Genomic DNA, 26,531 nt, shown 5'->3' with positions numbered 1-26,531 from the left:
TGCAATTGTTTTAATAGCAGATTCCCTGAAGGCTTGAACAAACTTGCTATAAAGCCAGTTGGACTCAATGCCATCTTTATGTCATCCTTTAAAATGTTTTTCACTGTCACTCGGTGACTATTTGCCTATTCAAAATTTTCTTCTTCATGAATCTATCTTAGTCATTTATATTTTGGCACAAAAATTACCTGTTCAATTGTTTGAGCAATCTTTTGTCATCAGACCATATATTCTCACTTTACTTACACTTCAACTAAAAGCCTTAGTAAAATCGTTCCTAGGCTTCTTTGTGTGCCATGTAGAGAGAGACGTTTCAAAATCAGGGTCATGCTAGTTTGGCAAAATATAATTGGAAGGCTTTCCAGCTAAAACCCTCAAGTGTTTTACATGTGGGATGCCACTAAGCTATGACTAAGCCTGAGCTCCTGTAATTGTGAATCTGAGAATTAAAAATGACACATCTGACATCTGCACCAGCAAAATGCCATCATGTCCACTTCAGTCCATTGCTCCAGCTGACAGGAATCATCCTCTTAAATCTGGATTCTGTCATCTGGACTATTAGCCACTTCTAGCTTCCAGAAATTGGATTTATTTTTCATCTGACAAATCTTGAGAGTTTAATGCAATTAAATAGCCTTTCCTGATGGAGACTATGTTTATTCCAGGATCTGTATGTTTGGGGTCTTTGTTAAGTGGAAGATGTTGTTTCTAAAAGGCATATCCTAAGGCTTCCCTGGGAGCCTAGTGGCTAAGACTCCACACTCCCAATGCAGGGAGCGCAGGTTCCATCTCTGGTGAGAGAACTATTAATAAGTCCCACAGGCTGCAGCTGAAGATCCCTCATGTGGCAACTAAGACCCAGCACATCCAAATAAATAAATACTTTAAAAAATAAAAGTAAGCATATAAAAGGCATAGCCTTTGCTCCGCCCCCTCCAAAGGTGGGGAGGCAGGAGAGCAAAGTGCCGCACGAACCTGAGATGTGGGGGACCTGACTACCCAGGCCATGTCCTGGGCTCAGTGAACAGTGGTCAGTCAGGCTTGGCTGTGGCCCAGAGGAGCTCTAAAACCAGAAACAGAAGCTCAGTGTAGGGAGGGTGAATTCCCACAAGGGGGAATGAGGGCAGACACAGGAGACCAAGCCCAGCACACAGCCCAGAAGCATGAGCTGTGTTAGGTTAGGACTATAGGTGCACAAGCCAAGTTTTAGCCATGGGAAGACCCATTCTCAGCCCTACAGTAGTTGGTTCCTGCAGAGAACAGAACTCAGTAAGGCAGCGAGCCCAGGATGGCTCCCAAAGATGGGCTCTAAAGAGGCCTCTAGACAGACTGAGGTGATGACAACTGAGTGTGGTCAGAGCCAGACAGACCTAAACTAGAGACAATGAGAGACAACCAAGACCAAGAACTCGACCAACCCGGCAGAGACATTAATGGAGTTTTGACATTATTTCCAAACGAGGTTAAATACAGAATTGGGTTCTAACATACATGTTAAAAAGCATTAAATATTGACATATTTGAAACATTACACAATTTTTGTAACTCTCTATACAGTTCTTTGCTAAAGAATACACAGAAGAACTATTAAAAAAGATCTTCAAGACCCAGATAACCACGATGGTGTGACCACTCACCTAGAGCCAGACATCCTGGAATGCAAAGTCAAGTGGGCCTTAGGAAGCATCAGTACAAACAAAGATAGTGGAGGTGATGGGATTCCAGTTGAGCTATTTCAAATCCTAAAAGATGATGCTGTGAAAGAGCTGCACTCAATATGCCAGCAAATCTGGAAAACTCAGCAGTGACCACAGGACTGGAAAGGTCAGTTTTCACTCCAATCCCAAAGAAAGACAATGCCAAAGAATGTTCAAACTAACACACAATTGCACTCATCTCACAGGCTAGCAAAGTAATGCTCAAAGTTCTCCAAGCGAAGCTTCAACAGTACATGAACCGCAAACTTCCTGATGTTCAAGCTGTATTTAGAAAAGGCAGAGGAACCAGAGATCAAATTGCCAACATCCAATGGATCATCAAAAAAGCAAGAGAATACCAGAAAAACAACTACTTCTGCTTTATTGATTACGTCAAAGCCTTTGACTGTGTACATCACCACAAACTGTGGAAAATTCTTCAAGAGATGGGAATACCAGACCACCTAAACTACCTCCTGAGAAATCTGTATGCCGGTCAGGAAGCAACAGTTAGAATTGGACATGGAACAACAGACTGGTTCCAAATCAGGAAAAGAGTACATCAAGGCTGTATATTGTCACCCTGCATATATTTAACTTCTATGTAGAGTACATCATGAGAAGCATTGGGCTGGAGGCAGCACAAGCTGGAATCAAGATTGCAGGGAAAAATATCAATAACCTCAGATACGCAGATGATACCACCCTTAGGGCAGAAAGTGAAGAGGAACTAAAAAGCCTCTTGATGAAAGTGAAAGAGGAGAGTGAAAAAGCTGGCTTAAAACTCAACTTTCAAAAAACTAAGATCATAGCATCTGGTCCCGTCACTTCACGGTAAATAAAAGGGGAAACAATGGAAATAGTGATAGACTTTATTTTCTTGGGCTCCAAAATCACTGAAGATGGTGACTGCAGCCATGAAATTAAAAGATGCTTGCTCCTTGGAAGTAAAGCTATGACCCACCTAGACAGCATATTGAAAAGCAGAGACATTATCTTGCCGACAAATGTCCGTCTAGTCAAAGCTATGGTTTTTCCAATAGTCATGTGAGAGTTGGACTATAAAGAAAGCTGAGCACCAAAGAATTGATGCTTTTGAACTGTGGTATTGGAAAAGACTCTTGAGAGTCCCTTGCACTGTAAGGAGATCCAACCAGTCCATTCTGAAGGAGATCAGTCCTGAGTGTTCATTGGAAGGATTGATGTTGAAGCTGAAACTCCAATACTTTGGCCACCTGATGCCAAGAGCTGACTCATTTGAAAAGACCCTGATGCTGGCAAAGATTGAAGGTGGGAGGAGAAGGGGATTACAGAGGATGAGATGGTTGGATGGCATTACCAACTCTATGGACATGAGTTTGAGCAAGCTCCAGGAGATAGTGATAGGCAGGGAAGCCCTGGCATGCTACAGTCCCTGGGGTTGCAAAAAGTTGGACACGACTGAGTAACTGAACTGAAGTGATCCTCAGGGGAAACTATTTAACCAGAGCTGACTTCCCTGGTGGCTCAGACGGTAAAGCGTCTGTCTACAATGTGGGAGACCTGGGTTCGATCCCTGAGTCGGGAAGATTCCCCTGGAGAGGGAAATGGCAATCCACTCCAGTACTATTGCCTGGAAAATCCCATGGACAGAGGAGCTTGGTAGGCTACAGTCCATGGGGTCGCAAAGAGTCAGACCCAACTGAGAGACTTCACTTTCCTTTCACTTTAAGCTACTGTGGGCTTCCTAGGTGGCACTAGAGGTAAAGAACCCGCCTGGCAGTGCAGGGGACATAAGAGAAGATCCCCTGGAGGAGGCGACTCCCATGGACAGAGGAGCCTGGCGGGCTACAGCCCCTTGGGTCGCAAACAGTTGGACACAACTGAAGCGACATAGCACACACATTACTTGCTGGAGTTTTATCAGAGCCTAACTGACCTGTGAGGGAAGGAAAATATTCAGCTCCAATCCCCTATTGCCAACTTGTCTCACCAACGGGAAGCAGGGAGGAAATACATGAGAAGATCTTGTGAGGCTCACAGTCAAGAACCTCATAGAGACAATCATAGGACTACAGAACACTTGCCTTGTCCCCACACCTCCCCACCACATTACTAAAGTTCTATTTACAGCAGTTCTCTTTACCTAGTACATCATGACCAGCTAGCAGGAAAAAAGTATGAGACATACTAAAAGGCAAAAACAGTTTGAGGAGACAGAGCAAACATCAGAACCAGATACAGATATGATGGGGATGTTGAATTTACCAGCCTGGGAATTGTAAATAACTATGATTAATATGATAAGGGCTCTAGTGAATAAAAGAGATAAGATGCAAGAACAGGTGGTCGATGTAAGCAGAGAGACAGAAATGCTAAGAAAGAATCAAAAGAACTACTAGAGATTTTTTTAAAACGGTATAATAGAATTAAAGAATGCCTTTGAGGAGTTTATAAGTAGAATGCACACAGCTGAGGAAAGAATCTCTGAGCTTAAAGATAACACAGAAGAAAATTTCAAAACTGAAAAGCAAACAAAAAAACCTGAAACCAACAACAGAATAGAATATCCAGGAACTATGGGATAACTACGAAAAGTATAATATATACATAATGGGAATAAAAGAAGAAGAAAAAGATAAAAGAACAGAAGAATTATTTGAAGCAATAATGACTCAGAATTTCCCCAAAATTAATGTCTGATACCAAACCACAGACCTAAGAAGCTCAGGAAACAATAAGCAGGATAAATGTCAAAAATACTAAAACCAGGCAAGTGTGGCATCACTGACTCAATAGACATGGGTTTGAGCAAACTCCAGGAGATGGTGAAGGACAGGAAAGCCTGGTGTGCTGCAGTCTATGGGGTCTCAAAGAGTCAGACACGACTGAGTGACTGAACAACAACAAGGCAAGTGTGTGTTAGTCACTCAGTCATGTCCAACTCTTTGCGACCCCCATGGACTATAGTCCACCAGGCTCCTCTATGCATGGGATTTCCCAGGCAAGAATGCTGGAGTGGGTTGCCATTCCCTTCTCAAGAGTATCTTCCCAACCCAGGGATTGAACCCAAGTTTGCTGCATTGCAAGCAGATTCTTTACCATAGGAACCACCAGGGAAAATATCATATTCAAATTGCAGAAAATCAAAAATGAAGAAAAAAAAGTCCTGAAAGAATTCAGAAGGGAAAAACACCTTACCTATAGGAAGAACAAAGATAAGAATTACATCTACCTCTCCTCAGAAACTATGCAAGCAAGAAGAAAGTAAAGTGAAATAAACTCAGAACAGAGGGTAAAGACCTCAACTTGACAAAGAGCATCTACAAAAAACCTACAGTAAGCATACCTCGTGGTGAGAAACTAGAAACTTTCCCACTCAGATTAGGAATAAGGCAAAGATGTCTCCTTTCTCCACTCCTTCTCAATGTCACAATCAAAGGAGTCAAAAAGTTATGTCTATGTACTGCTGCTGCTGCTGCTAAGTCGCTTCAGTCGTGTCCGACTCTGTGCGACCCCATAGACGGCAGCCCACCAGGCTCTCCCGTCCCTGGGATTCTCCAGGCAAGAACACTGGAGTGGGTTGCCATTTCCTTCTCCAATGCATGAAAGTGTAAAGTGAAAGTGAAGTTGTTCAGTCATGTCCGACTCTTCGCAACCCCATGGACTGCAGCCCACCAGGCTCCTCTGTCCATGGGATTTTCCAGGCAAGAGTACTGGAGTGGGGTGCCATCGCCTTCTCAGATGTCTATGCACACACTACTGTAAGTGGATAACCAACAAGGACCTTCTGTATAGCACATGGAACTCTGCTCACTGCTATGTGGCAGCCTCCAGAGGGAGGTTTAACGTTGTTTGTTAACCAGCTATATTCCAATATAAAATAAAGAGTGTATATGCATGTAGACAAAAAAGAACTATTAAAAAATACTTATGTCCACAAAATGAAAAACAAAGAAATTTTATACCCACACAAAAACTTGCACATAGATGTTTATAGCAGCTTTATTAAAATTTTCCAAAACTTGGAGACAGCTAAGATAGCCTTAAGTAGGTGAGTGGATAAACTGTGGTACATTCAGACAATGGAATATTATACAGCACTAACAAGAAATGAGCTATTAAGCCAATGAAAGACAGGAAAGAAATTTAAATGCTTATTACCTAGTAAAAGAAGTTAAAAAGCTTACATACTGTATGATTCCAACTATAGGACATTCTGGCAAAGGTGAAATTATGGCAACAATGAAAAAAGATCAATGGTTGCCAAGGGTTAGAGAGGAGAGAGGGATAAATAAGAGTACTGATGATTTTAGGACAATTAAAATATTCTGTATGGTACTCTAACAGTGAATACATGTCCTTATACAGTTGTCAAAACCCACAGAATATACAGCAGGAAGAGTGAACCCTAATGTAAACTAAAGACTTTGAGTGATGATGATGTATCAATGTAGGTTCATTAATTACAACAAATGTATCACTCTGGTTCTGGATGTTGATAGTGGGAGAGACTGGAGGTGGGGAGGGAAGAAGGAAGGCGGTATATGCGAACTCCGTACTTTCTGTTCAATTTTGCTGTAAACCTAAAACTTCTGTAAAAATGATTTGTATTTTTTAATATAAATTTATTTATTTTAATTGGAGGTTAATTACTTTACAATATTGTATTGGTTTTGCCATACATCAACATGAATCCTTTAACTAAAAAGGAAAAATGGAAAAAATATACCACACAAATACTAACAGATAGTTGAATGGCTATATAGACAAGATATACTTTAGAACAAAGAATACTACCAGGGGTAGGAGAGCATCTCATAATGTAAAGGCACCAATTCAAGGGACTTCCCTGGTGGCCCAGTGGTTAAGACACCACACTTCCATTGCAGGGGGTGTGGGTTCAATCCCTGGTTGGGGAACTAAGATCCCACATGCCACACAGTGTAGCCAAAAAAAAAAAACAAGTTTAAGAAGATATCAGATCAGATCAGATCAGTCGCTCAGTCGTGTCCGACTCTTTGCGACCCCATGAATCGCAGCACGCCAGGCCTCCCTGTCCATCACCAACTCCCGGAGTTCACTCAGACTCACGTCCATCGAGTCAGTGATGCCATCCAGCCATCTCATCCTCTGCCGTCCCCTTCTTCTCCTGCCCCCAATCCCTCCCAGCATCAGAGTCTTTTCCAATGAGTCAACTCTTCGCATGAGGTGGCCAAAGTACTGGAGTTTCAGCTTTAGCATCATTCCTTCCAAGAAATCCCAGGGCTGATCTCCTTCAGAATGGACTGGTTGGATCCCCTTGCAGTCCAAGGGACTCTCAAGAGTCTTCTCCAACACCATAGTTCAAAAGCATCAATTCTTCAGCACTCAGCCTTCTTCACAGTCCAACTCTCACATCCATACATGACCACAGGAAAAACCATAGCCTTGACTAGACAGACCTTTGTTGGCAAAGTAATGTCTCTGCTTTTCTTAAATGGGTATTAATGCTCCTAATAACAGAGTCTCAAAATGCAATATTCTTAAAAAAAAAAAAAAAAAAGAACTAGGTTGGAGGACAAACACTACCTGTTTTTAGGACTTACTGTGATTTAAAAGGTGTGGTATTAGTAGAGCAATAAACAATAGATCAACAGAACGGAATAGAAAATTCAGAAATAGATCTACACATATGTTGCCAGTTGCTTTTTCACAAAGATGTAAGATAAGCAAGTGAGGAAAGGATGGTTTCTTCATCAGATGGTCCTGGAACAATTGGATATTGAAGGGAAAAGGAACCTGAGCCCTTACCTCACACCATACATAGAAATTAGCATCAAGTAGGTCAAAACCCTAAACATGAGAGCTAATAATAAAAACTTCTAGAAGCAAAAAGAAGATAAATTCTCGGGTTGAGTAAAGATTTGTTAGAACACAAAAGTACAAACCATGCAAGAAAAAATTGATAAATGGAATTTCATCAATAATATAAGTAAACAAGGAAATGCAAGTTAAAACCATAATGAAATACCATAACAAAACCCACTTGGAAGGATAAAAGATTGATCATACCAGGAACATGGATGAATTTTAAAAACAAGCTGAGTAAAAAACACAAAAGATGATAAGTTATACAATTCCATTTATAAAATTCTGGAAATGACCAAACTTCAGTGAGAGAAAGCAGATTGATGGTTGCCAATTTCCTGGGCTGTAAGTAGGGCACCATCTCTATTAGAACCTACCTCACAGGGTTGTTGCAAGGATTAAGTAAGAATTAAATGAGATAATCTCTCTAGGGAACTTAGTACAGACCTCACACATGGAAAGAATTCAGTGATGGTTGTGAAGTGAGAGTCGCTCAGTCGTGTCCGACTCTTTGCGACCCCATGGACTGTAACCTGCCAGGCTTCTCTGTTCATGGACTTCAGGCAAGAATACTGGAGTGGGTGGCCATTCCCTTCTCCAGCTATTCCCTTTTCCAGGGGATCTTCCCAACCCAGAGATTGAACCCAGGTCTCCCACATTGCAGGTGGATTCTTTACCATCTGAGCCACCAGGGAAGCCCTAGTGATTGTTAGTTACACATATTTTTCAAAGCACTGATATTTTTGTGGCAGAGCCTGCTAGGATTCACCCATATCATGTTGTCAACTTCTTCCTGGACACACTGCTAGACCCCATTTCTAGCCTCTTTGCATTTGGGTAGGACCACACAACTAGTTCTCACCCATATGTAGATGAAATGTGTATGATGAAATGTAGTGATATGAGTTACTTGTGAGCATGGCAGTTAGGAGAGGGTTGCCTTCCCCATGATCTCTCCGTTTGCTGGAGGATAGAGAGGATCCGGTGGAGGACTCAGACCCTAAAAGAGAATGAAATTACAGCCTGGAAGAAGCCTGGGTCCCTGAAGGACTGCATAAAATAGCTCCCTCCTTCCCCCACTATGAAATAAGCAACAAAGGAACTTTACCTGTATTAAGCCGTGGAGAGTTGTGAGTGTGTGTGTGTGTGTGTGTGCGTGCACGCATGTGTGCTCAGTCACTTAGTCACGTCTGACTCTTTGTGACCCCATGGACTGTAGCCCACCAGGCTCCTCCATCCATCTTGCTGAGAATATCCCAGCAAGAACACTGAAGTGGATTGCCATTTCCTCCTCCAGGGAATCTTCCTGACTCAGGGATCGAACCCAGGTCTCCTGCATTGCCAGGAGGGTTCTTTACCACTAAGCCACCTGAGAAGCCCCGTGGAGAGCTGAGTGAGTTCTTATTGCTGGTGTTATTGCTATAGCATTAGTCTGCTTGACTAATCAAATATATGTATACCCATCCTCATCCTTCCAACTCTGAACACCACTCCCCAAAAGCTCTCAGCTTTCTATTCTTCAGTTTCCATCCCTTGCTCTATGCTCAACCTCCATCTTTATTTTTTCTTATAGTCCCTAGTCCAAAGTCATTGAAAGACCAAATCCCACCAACAATTCAAGGTTCTACATAGTACACTTTATCTATGGGCAGTGAGGCACAATAGAATGAACATAACTTGGCATTTCTAAGACTTAGATCCAAATCTCTCTATAAATTGCCAGCACTGTGACCTTGGTTGTGTGCCTTTCTCTCTGAGACTCAGTGTCCCCATCTGTAAGTTGGGAATAGTGTCCCCATCTGTAAGTTGGGAATACCAGCGTCTTCTTCAAATGATTGTTGTGAAGGTTAAAGTAGGTAACAGATGGTAGAGCCTATACAGCCTGATCCACATGAGTCCTCCAAGTGAACCCAGAACTACTTGCCTCATCCCCAAAGGCTACCAAGGCTGGCCAGGCTCCCAGGAGCCAGCCTACAGAGCAGAGGTCTGTGAATAGGTGGGGAGAGGTACTCCTGGCCCCAGGTAGGATAGCATCTGCTCAACCCCTTTCCCGAACCCAAGGAAACAGGACTATAGACCTCTTACTGCTAATATTGCAGCTACCTCCTTTAAATCACACACTGACAAGTAACACCAGCAGCACCCATCATGTACTAATGCTGGTTACCATCTATGGGATTTATTGTGGTATATATTCCCCAGAAGAAAAATAAGATGCTAGAAGCACATTTCATTTTCACAGCAAGCCTAGGAGGTACTTATTCTACCGATGAAGAAAGCAGAGTTCAGATAGATTTTAAGTAACCTGCTGAAAGTCACATAGCCATTAGATAGCAAAGCTAGAAATTGACCTGTTCATACGTTCAATCTTCCTTTGATTTATTCAACAAATCATTTCTGCTCCCTGCTCTGTGCCAGGCCCTAGGCTGGGCCTGAAGACACAAAAATGCAAGGAGACCAAGTCCTCAAGGTGCTCACGGAAAGAGACCCCGACTCATTAACTACAGTCCCAAGCAGAATGGAGCCTGTGCAATACTCGTCCTGCTGTGGTCCCCTCCTCCCATTCTGCTACCTCCCAGAGCTGTAGAACCCCAGCAACAGCCCAGAGCCATTTCCTGAGGCCACTATTTTCCTTGGCTCCGTGGTGGGAGATAGTGTGCCCAGCAAGGTGGAAAACAAGACGGGGGAGGGGAAGCAGACCTTGCAGCAACCTGTCCCTGTCGCTGGTGGGAGCCTGGAACAGACGGGGCTGCTCTGGTGCGCACCCTCCAGCCCCTCCAGGCCATTGTTCCCGTGTTGTGACAGGGGGTTCAGCTGGGGCCTGCAGACCGGGGGCTTCCTCCCCAGCCCGCCAGCCTGCCGTGCTTGGACAGCTGGAGGAAACAGGCGCTGGGGAGCCAGCTCTCCACTCCAATAACAACAGGCTGCCTGCCCACTGGCGGCCTTGCTGGGGGCCCGGCCTGGAGCCAGAGAGGCCACCCCACTCCACCCCGCCACTGGCAAAACATGTTTTCTTGTTTTCCAAGGGGGGACAGGAGGCTCGTACCCATCCTGAGTCAACACGGGAGCTGATAAGCACAGACAGGCCTGGCTGCCAGGGTGCCAGCTGGGGTGGTGGAGACAGGAGTAGGGCCAGGGCCAGGCCTACCTGGGAGACCATTCTGGCCAAAAGGCCAGGTTCAGAGTCAGAAGAGGAACAGCAAGGCCCTGGCTGCTCCAGGGATAAAGCTCCCAACCTCAAATCTGCCTTTACTGAAAAGAGAAGACCTCAGGGGCTGCCAGGTTACAAGCACCATCACTGACTCTAGACACCCAGCACACTGACCTATGTGGGTGCAAGTGCCCATCCACCAGTGCCTGCTTCTCGGCCAGCCTCTACGCCAAGCCTATTACCAGCATCACCGTTTTCAGTCCTCAGAGAACATGAAAAGTGAGGACTGCTGCCCATCACCTTTCTTAGATGAGGAGACTGAGGTTCAGGGAGGCAAAGTGACACACCCAAGGCCACATGGAGACCGGTGCCCGTTTAGGATCTGAATCTACACTTGCCAGGCCAGAAACGTCATGTCCTTCTGATCACACTCTAGACAGTCCTACAGACCTTTGTATTCACAGGGGTCTTTAGCTCACGAGACACTTAACAAGTTGACTGTATTACTTTCTTTAGGGCTACAGTGGGAGCTGCTATCAACCTGCCATTTTTATCAGGAAGCTATCAGTGTCTTAGTTTCTATATTCCCCAAAGCAGATCCTGCGGTAAGGATTTGAATGCAAAGTCGTTTATTCTGGAGTTGATCCCAGGAAGCTCCTACAAGGGAGGGAAGAAGGAAACGAACTCAGAGTGACTCAAGAAGCTGGGACTGCTATGGGCAGTCGGGGCTCAGTCCTGGTGGAGACTCTGGGACACACACAGGACGAAATTGTGCCCAGAGACACGAGGAAGCTGCGGTATTTACCCACCACTTCCTCCCAGCTCTGGCTGAGAGCTAAGGTGCTGCTCCTGGTCCCTTAGCTCTCCAAGCCTTCAGACTGCCCCGTGAGGGTGCTGAGCATGGCCCTGCAGCCAGAGAAAGTCCTCAGGCAGAGAAACACAAGCTGACACAGTATGTGTGGGAACAGTCAGGGTCCAGAGGACATGAGTGGAGTGGGCACTGACAGCCACTGTGACAGTTAGTAAAACAGGGAGCATCACTCTCTTTTGTAGACATAACCCCTTGTCCCCTTAGGCTAAACCATCCCCATACACTATGCATATGAGAGTTGTGGTCCCATAGGCCCCTCCTCAGCTCTAAGAGTCTGATCTCTCATCAAGGGTGACAGCCCCTGCAGCCAACCCCAAAGGATTTGCACCCCATGAGGATATTTTGAGTCCCACCATCCTCAGCAATTCTGACCCTGCCCAGAGAGAGCCCAGGTCCTTCGATCCCTCCCACTGCCACCTCTGCCTTCCATCTCCACCCACGACTTCCCCTCCAAAAGGCTGGGATAGCATTTCTTCTCCTTTTGGGGGAGATGATCTTAATATTAAGGAGCCATATAAGCAGTTCCCCATTGCCCCTCACCATTTCTCCAATGATGCCCAGGCTCTTGTTCAAAGAAGATCCATGGTGGGCTGCTCACTCGATGCCAGAGTGCCCAATGCAGACACATAAATGAGGCTGCAGCCAGCATTCTGCTGCACAGATGAGGGAAAGCTCTGAAAGTCACCTTGTCACCTTGAGAAATGGGATATTGCCTGTCATATCATTAAACAAAGGATGTCCCGGTCATCAGCGAATGCAGCCCTCCAACAGGAACTGGTGAGCCCTGAGGAAACTCAGGAAGGAGAAGAATCCCTGACTTCTAATAGCCATCAGACTGCAGCCCCTCCTCATGGTAAACCCTGAGGAAACTCAGATGCGAAAATATAGGATACTGGTCCCAGATAGCTGAAGTACATATCAAAGAAATAATTTCCATGAGCCCAGATTCTTGCAGCTTCCCTTACACAGAAAAGCACTAGATTCCTTAAGATACTTGGTTTTAATTAACAATATCTTTTGATGATCAGACTATCTGCCCTTTGTTACAAAACTCCTGTATATCCTGACTTCCCCCTTTGCCTCCTCAGAATAGTTCTCTCAGAACTTTTTGAGGTGATGCTCCTGGGCTTGAAGTCGTAAAAATTTCTGACAAATAAAACGTAACTCCCAGGGACTTACCTTGTGGTCCAGTGGTTAGAAATCTGCCTTGCAATGTTGGGGACGTGGGTTCCAGCCCTGGTTGGGGAACTAGGATCCCAAGAGCTGAGGGGCAACAAAGCCCATATGTCACAATGAAGGCCCAGGGCAGCCTAAATAAATAAAATTTAAAACATAACTCCCAACTTTTAGGATGTGCATATATTTTTAAGTCAACAAACTTTAACCCAGGACACTCCCTCCTGATTCCAAGTCTTTGGAAAATACAGGGTGAGCATCCTGTCACTTGAGGTTTGTAACAGATGCTAGAAAGCAGTGCTCTGTCCGCTTTGGTCCCAACACTGGCCCCTACATAGGGGTACACCAAGGTAGAGGTGGGGGGGTTTCCCTGGCGGCTCATCTGGTAAAGAATCCACCTGCAATGTGGGAGACCTGGGTTCGATCCCTGGGTTGGGAAGATCCCCTGGAGAAGGGAATGGCTACCCACTCCAGTATTCTGGCCTGGAGGATTCCATGGACTGTATAGTCCATTGGGTTGCAGAGTCCGACACAACTGAGCGACTTTCACTTTTCACAAGTAGTCCACCCCACATGTGGGCAATAAAGGGGGGCATTGTCTGTAGCAAATTTTAAAATAATAAAACTGGCTAGAACTCAGCCTCCTTTTCGTTTTTGCCACACAGTGGCAATTCTAGAGAATGTTATTGACGAGCTAGCACCCCGCCACCAAGGTGGGCGGCTCCCACCACCACCCCCAAGGCACCGGCGCTCAGCGCTCAGTGCCCCTCCCCTCCCACTCTGTGACTGACATTCATGACGAGCCAGGCAGGCCTTTCCTTCCCACTGAAGGGAAGTGCTGCCTCCAAACTCTTCCTCCACACACTACCCTGTGCAATCCTGCTCTCAGCTGGCATCAATCTGATCCCTGGCACTAAGCTCCCTGGCCCAGACCTTCTCCAAGAAGTGTTCCTCAGACTGTTCTCTGACTAGGGATCTAGCCTGAACAACAATCACTCACACTTGACCCAACTCCCACCTCCTCTCTGATTTCACAGTCCTCACTCAGCTTCCCTTATTGTCCTCTGCTCTATATTTGCTCTGCTCTTGTCCCGCAGCACACCTGCTTCCTCCCCCACGGCACCCAGGGTCCTGGCCTGAGAATTCATACCCAAAATGCTTGGCCTCCAGCCGGCCTACCTCTGGGCAGTGATCTCTTGATGCTCATACTGCACAGACTCACAGGGAGCACTGGAAGGTGACATCTTCACCTGTGCATTGCGTCATCCATGTGCCCTCTGAAAAATCCCCTTAAGGGAGGTCTGGGTTTGACAGTTGATCACTATCCGAAGTTATACGATAGCTGTGCTTAGGTTTAGGGTCTGTCTCCCTCCACTGGAAAATAAATTTCAAAAGGACAGAAACCTGGTCCATCTTACTCCCCGCTGCATCCGCTACCTAGAGCAGTCCCTGGGACACGGGAGGCATGCGGAAGCTAGCAGCTCAAAGAGTCAGATGAGTTTTCCTCAGCCCACACTTTGGACCCCGCTGGGGTAGCCTCCACCTCCGAGGCCCTTGGGCTCCTCTGCCCCTCTCAGCCACCCCACAGCCCTGCTGCGCCCTCCAGACTCCTACCTGTGCTCCCACCACCCCTCTCGTTTCCTGAGGTCTGCATCTACCCCCAGCATCTGCTCAACCTCTCAGTAGTCCATGGGATCAAAACTCAGAAGGTAGGAGAGCAGAGTGTCTGAGCGCTAGGACCCTGGAAGCAGACAGTCTGATTCTTAACCTCTCCAAAGCCTAGTGTCATTTCACCAACAAGATAGCAAAAGTAGTAATACCCATCTCAAAGGTTGTTATAGGGATTGAATGGGCAGCTGAATTGTCAGATGTGTAGTGAGCCTTCGGTAGCATTTACCATTATTATTACCAAGTTAATAATATGTTTCTTGTTTATTTCTTGGTTTGGGGGTTTCTTTTTACTTTTTCACTTGTTATTTTTTATTGGAGTGCAGTTGCTTTACAATGTGTGTGTCTATACATATATGTAACATCTTTTCTTTATATATATATATATATGTACAATGGAATATTGGCCATAAAAATAATGAAATAATGTCATCTGCAGCAACACGGGTGGACCTAGAGATTCTCATATTAAGTTGAAGTAAGTCAGATAAGTGCCGCATGATATCACTCACATGTTGAATCTAAAATATGACACTGCTGCTGCTGCTGCTAAGTCACTCAGTCGTGTCCAACTCTGTGCGACCCCATAGACGGCAGCCCACCAGGCTCCCCCGTCCTGGGATTCTCCAGGCAAGAACACTGGAGTGGGTTGCCATTTCCTTCTCCAATGCATGAAAGTGAAAAGTGAAAGTGAAGTCACTCAGTCGTGCCCGACTCCTCTCCGCGACCCCATGGAGTGCAGCCCACCAGGCTCCTCCGTCCATGGGATTTTCCAGGCAAGAGTACTGGAGTGGGGTGCCATTGCCTTCTCCGAAATATGACACAAATTAACTTATCTACAAAGTAGAAACAGACTCACAGACATAGAGAACAGACTTGTGGTTCCCAAGGGATGGGGGAGGAATGGATGAGGAGTCTGGGATTAGTAGATGTAAACTATTATATAGAGAATGGAAAAACAACAAGGTCCTTCTGTATAGCACAGGAAACTATATTTAATATCTTGCGATAAAGCAAAATGGAAAACAATATGAGAAAGGATGTGTGTATGTGTATAACCAAATCACTTCAGTTCATCAGAAACTACACAACATTGTAAATCAACTACACTTTAATAAGTTTTTTAAAATGAGGCTCAGAGACCCCCACCCCACCCCAGGAATCCGAGGAGGCTCAGCGGCGGGGGCTCCAGCTGAAGTGACATCGCAGACAGAAGACCAGGGCAGACACACTGCAGGCTCAGCCCCCTGAACAGACCCTGCAGCGGCCGCCGATCCCTGGGCCATTCTCTCTGGACTCAGAGTCCTGAGCCCGATGATACATCCCCACCCGAGCTGCCAGAAAGGGCACGGGAGGACTACCTTGCAGAGGGACACCTCCGTAGTGAGGGATGGGGCTCAGCTTCCTTCCGAGACTTACGTGAGATTGCCTCAAAACCAAGAGAAGGGTGCCAGGCAGCCAAAACTCCATGGCAGAGGTCAGCCCTAGACCTTTGCCTTGAGGAGCTAACAGTATAGGAGGAGAGGTGAGCCTGACCTTGGAGCACGTGATTCCCACGTTTCCCGGGTGTTGTCAGTGGAGCTTTCTGAGGACGTGAGTATGAGGAAGGCTCAGAGAGAGGCCCTGGCTAGCCCGGTTCCCTCATTTCAGGCCTCTTAGAGCCTTTGACGGAGAAGGCAATGGCACCCCACTCCAGTACTCTTGCCTGGAAAATCCCATGGATGGAGGAGCCTGATGGGCTGCACTCCATGGGGTCGCTAGGAGTCGGACACGACAGAGCGACTTCACTTTCACTTTTCACTTTCATGCATTGGAGAAGGAAATGGCAACCCACTCCAGTGTTCTTGCCTGGAGAATCCCAGGGACGGGGAGCCTGGTGGGCTGCCGTCTATGGGGTCGTACAGAGTCGGACACGACTGAAGCAACTTAGCAGCAGCAGCAGCAGAGCCTTAGATGTGCCAGCGTGTGCTGTGAAGGTCCCGGAGAGGAAGAGAGCATCAGCTTTCCCCCTGTTCGACCACACAACCCTTTCCTTGGAGAGTATTCCATAGGACGGGTATTCTGTTCCCGTACCACATTAAGGGAAACTCCGATCTAACTCAACCTTCAGACAGGGAAACTGAGGGACTTTCCTGCCTCCGTGGCTCCCCGGCCTTCTGACTGTCCAGCCAGGACTCAGGAAAGGGACCTGCTCCCAGGAGAGGGGCCAAGATGGAGGCAGCGACCTGGGCCAAGACAATTGCTCAGGCCCTCTCCCCGGCCTGGTGCCCGCCGACATGAGCTCACCTCCAGGTGCAGATGAACAATGCACACTCTCTAGGCCTTCGGGGCCCACTTCCACCTTCAGGAAACCCCTTCCAGGGAAGGAAGGCCAGTCATGGCAGCCCAAGGCCATTCAGAGCCAGGTCCCAGTTGCCTCAGCATCAGAGGGAAGGAGGCAGGACACCCAGCCATTAGCAGGAGCCCAGGACCTGGCTGAGGAGATGTGCCAGAGTCCAGGCCCCCTAACCTTCTCTCCCACCGCTGCATGGCTGTGTTACCTTGGGAAGGTTAGTTAAGTCTCTGAGCCTCAGTTTCTTCAGCTGAAAGAAAATCCACTGAATTATAAATGACTCCATAGGATCTCCCTGGACATCCAGTGGTTAGGACTCCACACTTCCACTGCAGGGAGTGTGGGTTTGATCCTTGGTCTGGGAACTAAGATCCCACATGCTATGATGCACAGCCAAAAAAAGATTCAGTAAAGTGTGAAGTATTCTTCAGATATAAAGTACTGTTGAAACAAATGTGCTTCTTTTTCTTAATGAGAGACCCTGAAAAAGACTTTGCAGGTAGGTCATGGCAACTCTGTGTGGGGGGTCTTCCCCAGAAAGAGGTGTCTCCTATTTGGTTATGTTAGGCATGCCCATGGCCTACCTAGAAACAGAGACAGGATAGCACTGGCATGAGGTATTCATTCCAGCAATATTTCCTGAATGCGACTAGAGTGCCAGGAATTGGGCTCAGAGTTACACACACACACACACTTCACACTGGCTCACACCTTCCATGTCTGCCCTGACAGTCCATGCTGCCCAGAATAAACTTTCCCTCTTAACCTGGGAGATTTCTATTTATCCTGCCAACCTAGGACAAGGGGTCACCTCCCCAGGGAAATTCTTCCTGGCCTCTCCTCTCTCCAACCTGAGCTGATGCCCCCTCTGTGCTTTCTGTGTGCAGACTCTCATCACTGATCCTCCTGTCCTAGAGGGATCTTACCTGTCTGTACACTTGTCTCCCGAAGTGGACTGTGAATGACGAGGGCTATGAGTCTAGTCCAGCACATACAGGTTGAGTGAAAGAATGTAACCCAACTTTCAGCTCCTTCTGTTGTGGGAAGCCTGGGGTTTTCCCTCATGCCAATCCTTGAAGCAAGAGTCCACATGCCTTCCCATTTACCCTAAAGAAAACACATTCCACATAGCATCTGATGGCTGGACATTTTGTAAAGAAGACAGACCACACGCACACCCCACAGCAAGATCCTCCAAGTACTCGTCAGACATGTTATTTCCAATCTCCTTCCTATGACACCAGTAGTCCTCGATGGTAACCAGAATGATGTCCCCCTCCCAAGAAATCCATGTCCTAATCCCCAAACCTGTGATTATGTCAGGCTACATGGCAAAGGGGAATTAACTTGCAGATGGAATTAAAGTTACTAGTTAGCTGACATTAAGGTGGGGGATTATCCTGAATTATCAAAGGGGTCATAAAAAGCAGACAAAGACAGCACAGGTGAGAGGTTAAAGTGATGTAATATGAGAAGGATTCGGGCTGGCTTTAAAGACGGGAAAAGGAGAAAGGGAGATATGTATCAAGGAATGGAGGTGGCGCCTGGAAGCTGGAAAAGGCAAGGAAACAGATTCTCCCCTGAAACCTCCAAAGAAGAATGCAGCCTGAGGATGCCTGGTTTTAGCCCAGTGAGACCAGTTTCAGACTTCTGACTCCCAGGACCACTGGAGCACACTCGTTTTAGGCCACCAAGTTCACAGTCATCTGTGTCAGCAGCTACAGGGCACTAATGCATCCTCTTGCCCTTCCCCCTTACCATGCCCACACTCTCCAGCAATTCCACTCTGGCCCCAGACTTGCACAGCTCACCCAGCTGGACAAAAGCCCTGCAGTTTGCCCAAATCCACCCTTCTTAAAAGGCTGTGTAGCAACCATCTTTTGTTATACAAGGCATATCCCTCAACAAGCAGGCTCACATCTTCACAACTAATCAAAACACTCCTTCCAGATTGATACAATACTCTGAGATATTCTCCTGGAAGGAAGTGCCAATAAACTGATTTTCTCCACCTTACAAGTGAAAATAATAATTAGCTAACATCTGGGAGCACTTGCTACAAGCCAGGCACTATTTTTAGTGCTACATGTGTTAACACATTTCATCCTCTCAACAACTCACTGGAGCAGGTGCTGGTCTCAGCCCCATCTTACAAAGAGTTTAGTCACACAGCTGAGATTTTAATTCAGATGGTCTGGCTCCAGTCTGGGCTCTTAACCACTGCATATCCTGGCCCCCAGTATGAGAGCAAATGAATAAATGAGGCAGGTGTGCAAAATGCACATGGATATGCGTGCGGACGGATGTCTGTGTGTGCAGATGCTGAGGAACCAGGTCTCCTGAAGACAGAAGTCCTGTGCTCACATTTCTCACAGTCCAGCAGGAGGTGGAGACCAACTCATCAGCCCAGTGCTCTGAGGGCATCTGCTCACGGCTCTGGGAGCACAGTGGGAGGGTCCTGATTAGATAGGAGTCAGGGAAGGCTTTCTGGAAGAGGTGGAACTGAGCTGAAATTTGAAGGGTGTGTAGGCAATAGTGCAAGGTGTCAAAGGGCATTGGGTCAAAAAGACCCTGAAGCCTGAAAGAGAAATACAGAGACAAGACAGAGCCATTGAGAGACCAACACTGACTGCAGAGTAGAGAGGCAGAGAAAGAGGCAGAAAACAGCTGACTGTGTCATGCCTGGCTGTTCCTGGCCCAACCTCCCTCCAGCTCTGGGACAGAAAATAGCCTGGCTGACCCATAGTGTACAAAGCATTTCCTGTGCAGCCCTGGGGACCCCTGAGCTGCACTTTCTCAGGGGTGGGGCTGGTAGGGGTGGGGCAGTGAGGGCAGAGGAGGAGGGGATGTAGTCTCTCGGAGGAGAGTGGCTCAAGATGGGAAGGAAGCGTGTCCATGTATGTGCTGGGGCTGTGTGTGCAGGAAGGGACCCCGGGTGGGGTGATGTGCCTCTGTGTGCACATGGCTGATCCTGGGGTTCATGGGTCTCTTTGCGACAAATGAAGGCTGGGTGGACACACAGCAGGTCATGGCAGCCACCTCCCTGTCTTAGGTCTGGGGACAAAGGGCTCCTCTGGAAACTTCTTGAGGACACAAGCCGTCTCCTCTGGGAAGCCACCAGCGTCAGTGTTCCTGGAGCAGCTTCCAGGGGCCTCTTTATCCTGCCTTCTCCCTTCTCTGGTCAATGACCTGGTCCCAACTTCTGCTGGGGACTGAGTGATCCAGCCAGAACCTTCCCTGAGGACCCTTCCCAGGAACAGGAAGAGGGCTGGGTGGCCTCCAGAGCCCAGAACATCTAATGGGGGAAGACACCCTCCCCTTAGGGAGATCCCTAACATCCCCCAGGGCCTTCTCCGTGCCTCCTGCCCGGCCCTCCCCCGAGCCGCCTCCCTGAGTCCCTGTCCCCACATTTCCCAAGGTAGTTTTTGAGACTATCTTTAAACCAGCTCTCTCCATCCTGTTTTCATGCAGTTTATTATTTTACCCACAACCTCTGTTAGGTTGATTTATTTATTTTTGGCCGTGCTGGGTCTTCACTGCTGCAAGCAGCCTTTATCTTGTTGCAGGGAATAGGGGCTACGTTTCCTTTCAGTGCGCAGGCTTGTCCTGTGGTGGTTTCTCTTGTTGCAGAGCGCAGGCTCTAGAGCTCGGGCTCAGTAGCTGTGGTGCACAGGCCCAGTTGCTCCACAGCATGTGGAATCTTCCCGGACCAGGGATTGAACCCTTGTCCCCTGCATTAGCAGGTGGATTCCTAGCCACTGCACCACCAGGGAAGTCCCCCTTGTTAGATTCTCTCTCCGAAACATGCGATGTCTTTGAATCTAGTGCACACATTTTTCCTGTTTGATGGACCTGCTTTCTGAAACATCCTAGCAGAGACTGAGTGGCCAGTTGCTGGACTGCTGCAAAGGGGATTTCTGACAGGGCTTTCATTTTCGGCTGGGTAGACTCACACACTCGTCCAGGTGAAACAAGGGCTTTCGGGACAATCAAAATTATGTTCCCTCACTCTCCTCCTAAGTCTGAAGTCTTAGCCCATGTCACCTCAAACTCTGACACACCTAACAACCAGCCAGGACCTTTGATTCCACCATACTGGGGCCCAGGAAGCTCACCCCAAAAGACCACAGAAGAGCTTCAAGCCTGGAGGCACACTGGCTTCTTCTGACCAGGCGGCCAGACCTTCCTGTCCCTCCCTGGGGCCACTGCTCTGGCTCCCTAGTGGCTGCACAAGTGAGAGGTGCTATCATCCACTGCCTCCTAAAGGAGACCAGTGAACTGCTGGATTAAATAACAGGAAGTAATTTGTGGAGCACCTATCATGTGTCTCCTTTAACGGACACAATTGGTAAAGAATCCGCCTGCCAATGCAGGAGACGACAGAGACGCAGGTTTGATCCCTGGGTCAGGAAGATACCCTGGAGTAGGCAATGGCAACCCACTCCAGTATTCTTGCCTGGAAAATTCCACGGACAGAGGAGCCTAATGAACTGCAGTCCATGGGGGGCAGGGGTGCAAAGAGTTGGACATGACTGAGCGTGCACACGACATGATGAACCCTCCAAGGGAACTGCTATTCTGTTGAAGAAGGGGCTTCCAGGGGAGGCTAAGCCAGGATTCCAAGTCGGGTTGTCTCTGACACATTGGATGGGCAATGCCCCCTCTCCCCAGCACCCCTTCACAAGGGGGGGGTCAGACATGGGGGCATATACGGGAAGCAGGCTCCTAGACGAAGGGGACCAGAGCACGATGACCTTCCCCCGGACCAGCTCCTGGGACTGGGTCAGAATCTCAGGGAGAGAGGAAGAACGGCTGGCTGTGGGGCTTTCTTTCCCAAGGGATCACGTGAGAGAAAGCTCACAGGCCACACTGCTCTGGGGCCCAGCAGCGATGTGCACGATCCAGATTTGGGGAGAGGAACCTTCTCCTCACTTGATGGAAATCCCTGTGGATCCAGTTCTGTGGACTGACAGAAGTATGGTGCTACCTGGTAGCCAGTCAGTTTGCAAATCTGAAGGCCCTGAGACAGCATTAGGCAGAGAATAAGGGCCTTTTCAGGGGCTCCATAGCCCTCTGTGGCTGGCAGGCCAGGACCAGTCATGAAACAACAGACTGTGAACACATGTGAGATCTACCAGGGACCCTGAGTAGACAGAAGTCTGGGTCCCAGAGGTGGGGAACTGTGAGGCAGGAAAAGTGGGACATTAAGGCCAGTGTGATTTCGTTTGCAGCCACAGGTTGGTGAGGCCAGGGAAGGTCACATCTCATGCATGATAGAGATGGGGGTGAAGCTCAAAGAGGGCAAGTTTCTGGTTCCACAGCCACACTGCATCCAGGACACCAGCCGACCTGGGTCACTTCTCACACCCACTTCAACCCCAAGGTCCCATTAATCCTCTTGGTCAGCCCCACCCCGGTTCCATTTCTTTTTTGTCTTTTCAAACTATGTATTTATTTGGCACCACCAGATCTCAGTTGCAGCATATGAGACCTTCAGTCTTCATTTCAGCACGTGGGATCTTTAGTTGCAGCATGCAGATCTACCTCCTTGACCCGGGGTTGAACTTGGGCCCTCTGCATTGGGAGCGCTGAGTCTTAGTCACGGGGCCACCAGGGAAGTCCCCCAGTTCCATTTCTAAAGCCAGTGCATTTCCACTAAAAACTACTGCAGCAGAGAGGGCTGAGCCCATGTGGCAAACCCCTGCCCTGCCCGAGAGGCATCAGCACACCTGTTTCCCCTAAATATCAGCCTCCTCTGAAGACCGGGGCCCCGTCCGCAGGCCCTGCAGAAGCGACCACGTCTCACCAAACGCTTCTCTTCCCCCAGGCGCCACCTACTAGCCAAGCACCAGTGCGTCTCTTCTCCGGGGTTTCTGGATTCGGAAACAAAGGATCAGAGTTGTTACTGTAACATGTCAGACTTGGGAGCTCTCAGCCGCTCTATTGTCCTCCACGTGGAAGAAACCGGTTTGCAACGAAATAGGCTGGAGCGTGCAAAGAGCGAGACACAGGTACGAAGTGGAGAGCGGGTGTGCTAGGGACCCTCAGGTCTGCCCCTGAAGCAGCTCTGAGAACCATGAAGCTCTTCTTTGCCTGAAAAGCGTAAGTTGGATTTTGGTCACTCGCACGAGGCCCTGCCCAGCCCCCATGTGCCCTTTCCCCTCCATCGCTGGATGGGCAAGACAAGGAGCAGCGCCAGGGAAAAGAAAAGCTGGAAGGGGGAGCGCCAGTGGGGCCGTCCCTTGGGACTTCTCCCGACAATGGCATGGGCAGCACACTGTTCTGGGTGGAGATGTGTCCCCAGATACCTCCAGCCCCTTGCCGGCAGCGAGGCAGGGAGAGGCAGAAACGGGTGGTAGGGGCAGTTGCCAGTATCTTTGGAAACCTTCTGATGCCTGGGGACCACATCCCTGACCGAACTTTGCGTGAGCAGGGAGACAAAGAGGAGAGGTCAGATGGGAGATAAGAGAATGGCTTGCTCTATGCTGGGGAGGAAGGGGCCGACCCTGGGCTCGGGTGGAGAAGGGGCTGGGAGGTGTCTGGCCAACAGAAGCAAATTAGATGCTTGTTGTTGTTGTTTGGTTGCTAGGTTGTGTCCGACTCTTCCGCCACCCCATGGGGTGCAGCCTGCCAGGCTCCTCTGTCCACGGAATTTTCCAGGCAAGAATACTGGAGTGGGTTACCATTATCCTTCTCCAGGGGATCTTCCCGACCCAGGGGTCAAACCTGCATCTCTTGAGTCCCCTGCACTGGCAGGCAGATTCTGTACCACTGAGCCACCAGGAGAGCCCTACTCAGAGCGGCTTGAGTCAGCCCTTTCTCTTTTCTTTCCTGCAGGGTCCCCAACTGTGAAACATGCAATGGGAACAGAATATACTCTGAGTTAGAGAACCCTGATATCCCCCGAGTCTGAAGACAACTCGGCCTCCTGTGCGATCCCAGGCTCACTCCTAACCTTAGCACCTGCCAAGCTCCTCTGAACTCTGACTGCTGTGAGAGTGGCACCTGCCCAAGGTGGGCAAGCACAGGGGCCCACACCACTGGCCTCCACTGGAGGCAAGCTGGAGCTCACTGTTGGTGCAAGCTGCTGGGAAAGGACAGAAAGCTGGGACATGGGCAGGGAGGGTGAGCTCCTCCACAGGCAAGATCCAGCCCAACGCTAATGATTTCAGCCAGTCTGATGTTCAAGGCAGACAGATTTCAGAACTGGAGTTTCAGGAGATGCGTGTATTCAGAGCAGGACCCCAGTCCCGCAGCTCAGGAGTACGGAAACCCAGCCCAGCCCCTCTAGGGATGAAGAGAGGGATACTAACGAGGCTAGCTGGGGTGTCAGGAAGCAACGTGAACGTGAAAGTCGCTCAGTCGTGTCCTACTCTTTGCGACTCCATGGACTATACAGTCCCTGGAATTCTCCAGCCAGAATACTGGAGTGGGTAGCCTTTCCCTTCTCCAGGGGATCTTCCCAACCCAGGGATCGAGCCCAGGTCTCCCACATTGCAGGTGGATTCTTTACCGGCTGAGCCACAAGGGAAGCCCAAAGCAGGTCAGGAAGGAAAGCAGGTCTTAAACGACATCAACTGGGAAGGTGCAGCTGGGCTGAGACGACTAAGATCCAGAGGCCTCAGAGCTGATGCTGGAGGCCAGCAAGGCCACAGGAACGGTTCTAGTGTCTACATCAAGGAAAGGAGAGACAAAGCGGGAAGAGAGTCTAGAGCAGCAGCCTTTGGGGTAAAGAGTCTCATGGTGGTAGTCGCTCCCCCAGGTCGAGGCAGTTGGGATTCGTACATGCATGGGGGCCGTGGAACACTGTCAGGCAACGCTCAGAAGGGCTCTCTGTTCAAGGTAGGGCTGGAGTGACAGAGACAAGAGGGGGAAGAAGAGAAAGGAAAGCATATCTACCTTATTTCATCTTCACAGAAACCCTGCAAAGTCAATGCGATTATCTCCACTATACAAATGGAGAGACTGAGACTCAAATAAGTCTAGTAACTTGCCTAGGGTCACACACTTAGTTAGGCCAGAGACAGGTTGGAACCCAAGTGTCTGACTCCAATGTCCACGGTTTTTCCACCTCACCATGTGGCTGAGGAACAAGTGCCCTTTCCTGGCACTGACGGATCAGGGCTTGGAGGGCAAAGCCGTGGGCAGCCAGACAGTGTTCTAACGAGCCTCTTCCTGTGCGAGGTCTGTTCTGTTACAACCTCATTACTTGGCCTGAAGTGCATTTCTAGAACTCGGACACACCCAGACCCACACATAAGGCCAAAGGCACATGGCCAAAGAAAAATTATCTGCTTCTGCGCCTTCCCTTAGTGCAGATAATTAACAGCTGATTTGATATTCTTGGCATAAAGGAAGGCAGAGCTCTGCTTTGTCTGGGCTATTAAAATGCCTCTTCACCCGCTCTGCACGGTGATTCGCTCACTCACCGGAGAACCAGACAGCATGGGCAGAAGTGAGCTGGAAGGGAAGGAGCTGAGGGTGGAGAGGGCACCACCACTGCCCAGACATCCAAAGCGTGCCAGGTACCGAGCTAAGCACTTCAACAAGTTACGCAAGTAAGATGAGTGTCCGTGCCTTACAGGAATGAAGACTGAAGCTCAGAGAGGTGAAGCAATTTGCCCAAAGTCACACCTTCGAGGGGGGCAGAGCAGGACTTCAAAACTCAGGTCTGCCTGTTTCCAAGGCCACTTTTTCTCACACTGGCTCTCGGTAGAGATCTAGAAAACCCACCTGCTAACAAAGTGCCTGAACTCCTTTCCAGCTCTCTTGGGCACCACACCTGAAGCCAGGTTCCGGCTACAGTCATCCTTTCTCCCAAAAGTTCAAGTTCCCAGGAGCAAGAGTGGACCCCAGCCCCCAAGCCCATTGTGCTACCGATGACAATGAGAGGCAGGCAGGCGTCCCCTCCTCACCCACCACTTTCCTCCCCACCCCGCGGGGTGCTGCCAGTTTAGCACAATAGAGCATTCTGTGTCCAGGAGCCTCTGCTGGCGGCCCCCTGGCTTCTGCAGCCCCTCCAGACAATGGCAGGGCCCAACAGGCCTGATAACCGGTGACAAATGTATGTGAATGACCAGCTCACAGGAAGTGGCCTTCAATAGTCCGATAGCTTCCTGTATCCTGACATTGTGAAGGCCCACTTCCTGTGCTGTCTCCGAAAATACAGCAAGGCAGAGCTGGGGGCAGGGGCAGAGTCCACCCCCCAGGCCCAGGCACTATTCAACCCTCTCCCCACCCCCACCCCCATGCCACCAGTCTCACCCGACTCCTGGCCAAAACCCGCCCCAGCCCAGGCACAACAGAGGACCTATTCTTAAGAGTCTGCAGCCTTCCTCAGTCACACCGCCCCCACCGACCCCGCCCGCCTGCGCCCAGTTCCAGGATCCCAGGCCTTCTGCTGGGAAGGGCTTTCCCATGGCTACTTGCATACCTCGGGTGCGCTATGAACACACTTCCCCTGTCCGCAGGTCACTCGACACCGAAGGATAACCTTCAACAGGCTTATGAATGCACATTAAGTCTACCCTTCCACCTTATCTCCCCAGAGGGGACAATCACAATTCCTTCAGCTTCCTCCTTGTCCAAAAAAAAAAAGCACAGCACAGCAAGAGCCGGGAAGGCGGGGACGCCTCTACCCTCGCTGAGCTCCAGCGGGACTCAGGAAAAGGCTTTCCCAGGCTTTGCCTCCCCAAGCACTATGTCCCCTAGAAGGAGCTGGCCAAAGAGACTGAGACCGTCTGCCGACTGGTAGGGCAAGCGTCCGGAGTGTCTTCCACGGAGTCAAGCACAATGCTTAGCGCT

At 48.8% G+C, this 26,531-nt stretch overlaps 1 long non-coding RNA gene across 2 annotated transcripts; it reads right to left on the bottom strand.

Annotated features, from left to right (window-relative positions):
• Positions 1-9,887: 9,887 nt before the first annotated feature.
• On the bottom strand, positions 9,888-25,933 carry LOC139182289 (uncharacterized). 2 transcript variants are annotated; one of them, XR_011565942.1, is made up of 3 exons: positions 17,654-25,933; positions 12,731-12,861; positions 9,888-12,244 (listed from the first exon to the last, which is right to left on the bottom strand). It is a non-coding gene; the product is annotated as an uncharacterized lncRNA (long non-coding RNA). The 2 variants fall into 2 exon arrangements; XR_011565941.1 differs by having other exon boundaries at positions 9,888-12,861.
• Positions 25,934-26,531: the final 598 nt, after the last annotated feature.

This window comes from Bos indicus, chromosome 3 (genome assembly GCF_029378745.1).
Source record: "Bos indicus isolate NIAB-ARS_2022 breed Sahiwal x Tharparkar chromosome 3, NIAB-ARS_B.indTharparkar_mat_pri_1.0, whole genome shotgun sequence".
NCBI classification, from domain to species: domain Eukaryota; kingdom Metazoa; phylum Chordata; class Mammalia; order Artiodactyla; family Bovidae; genus Bos; species Bos indicus.
This window is presented reverse-complemented; position numbering and strand designations above follow the sequence as displayed.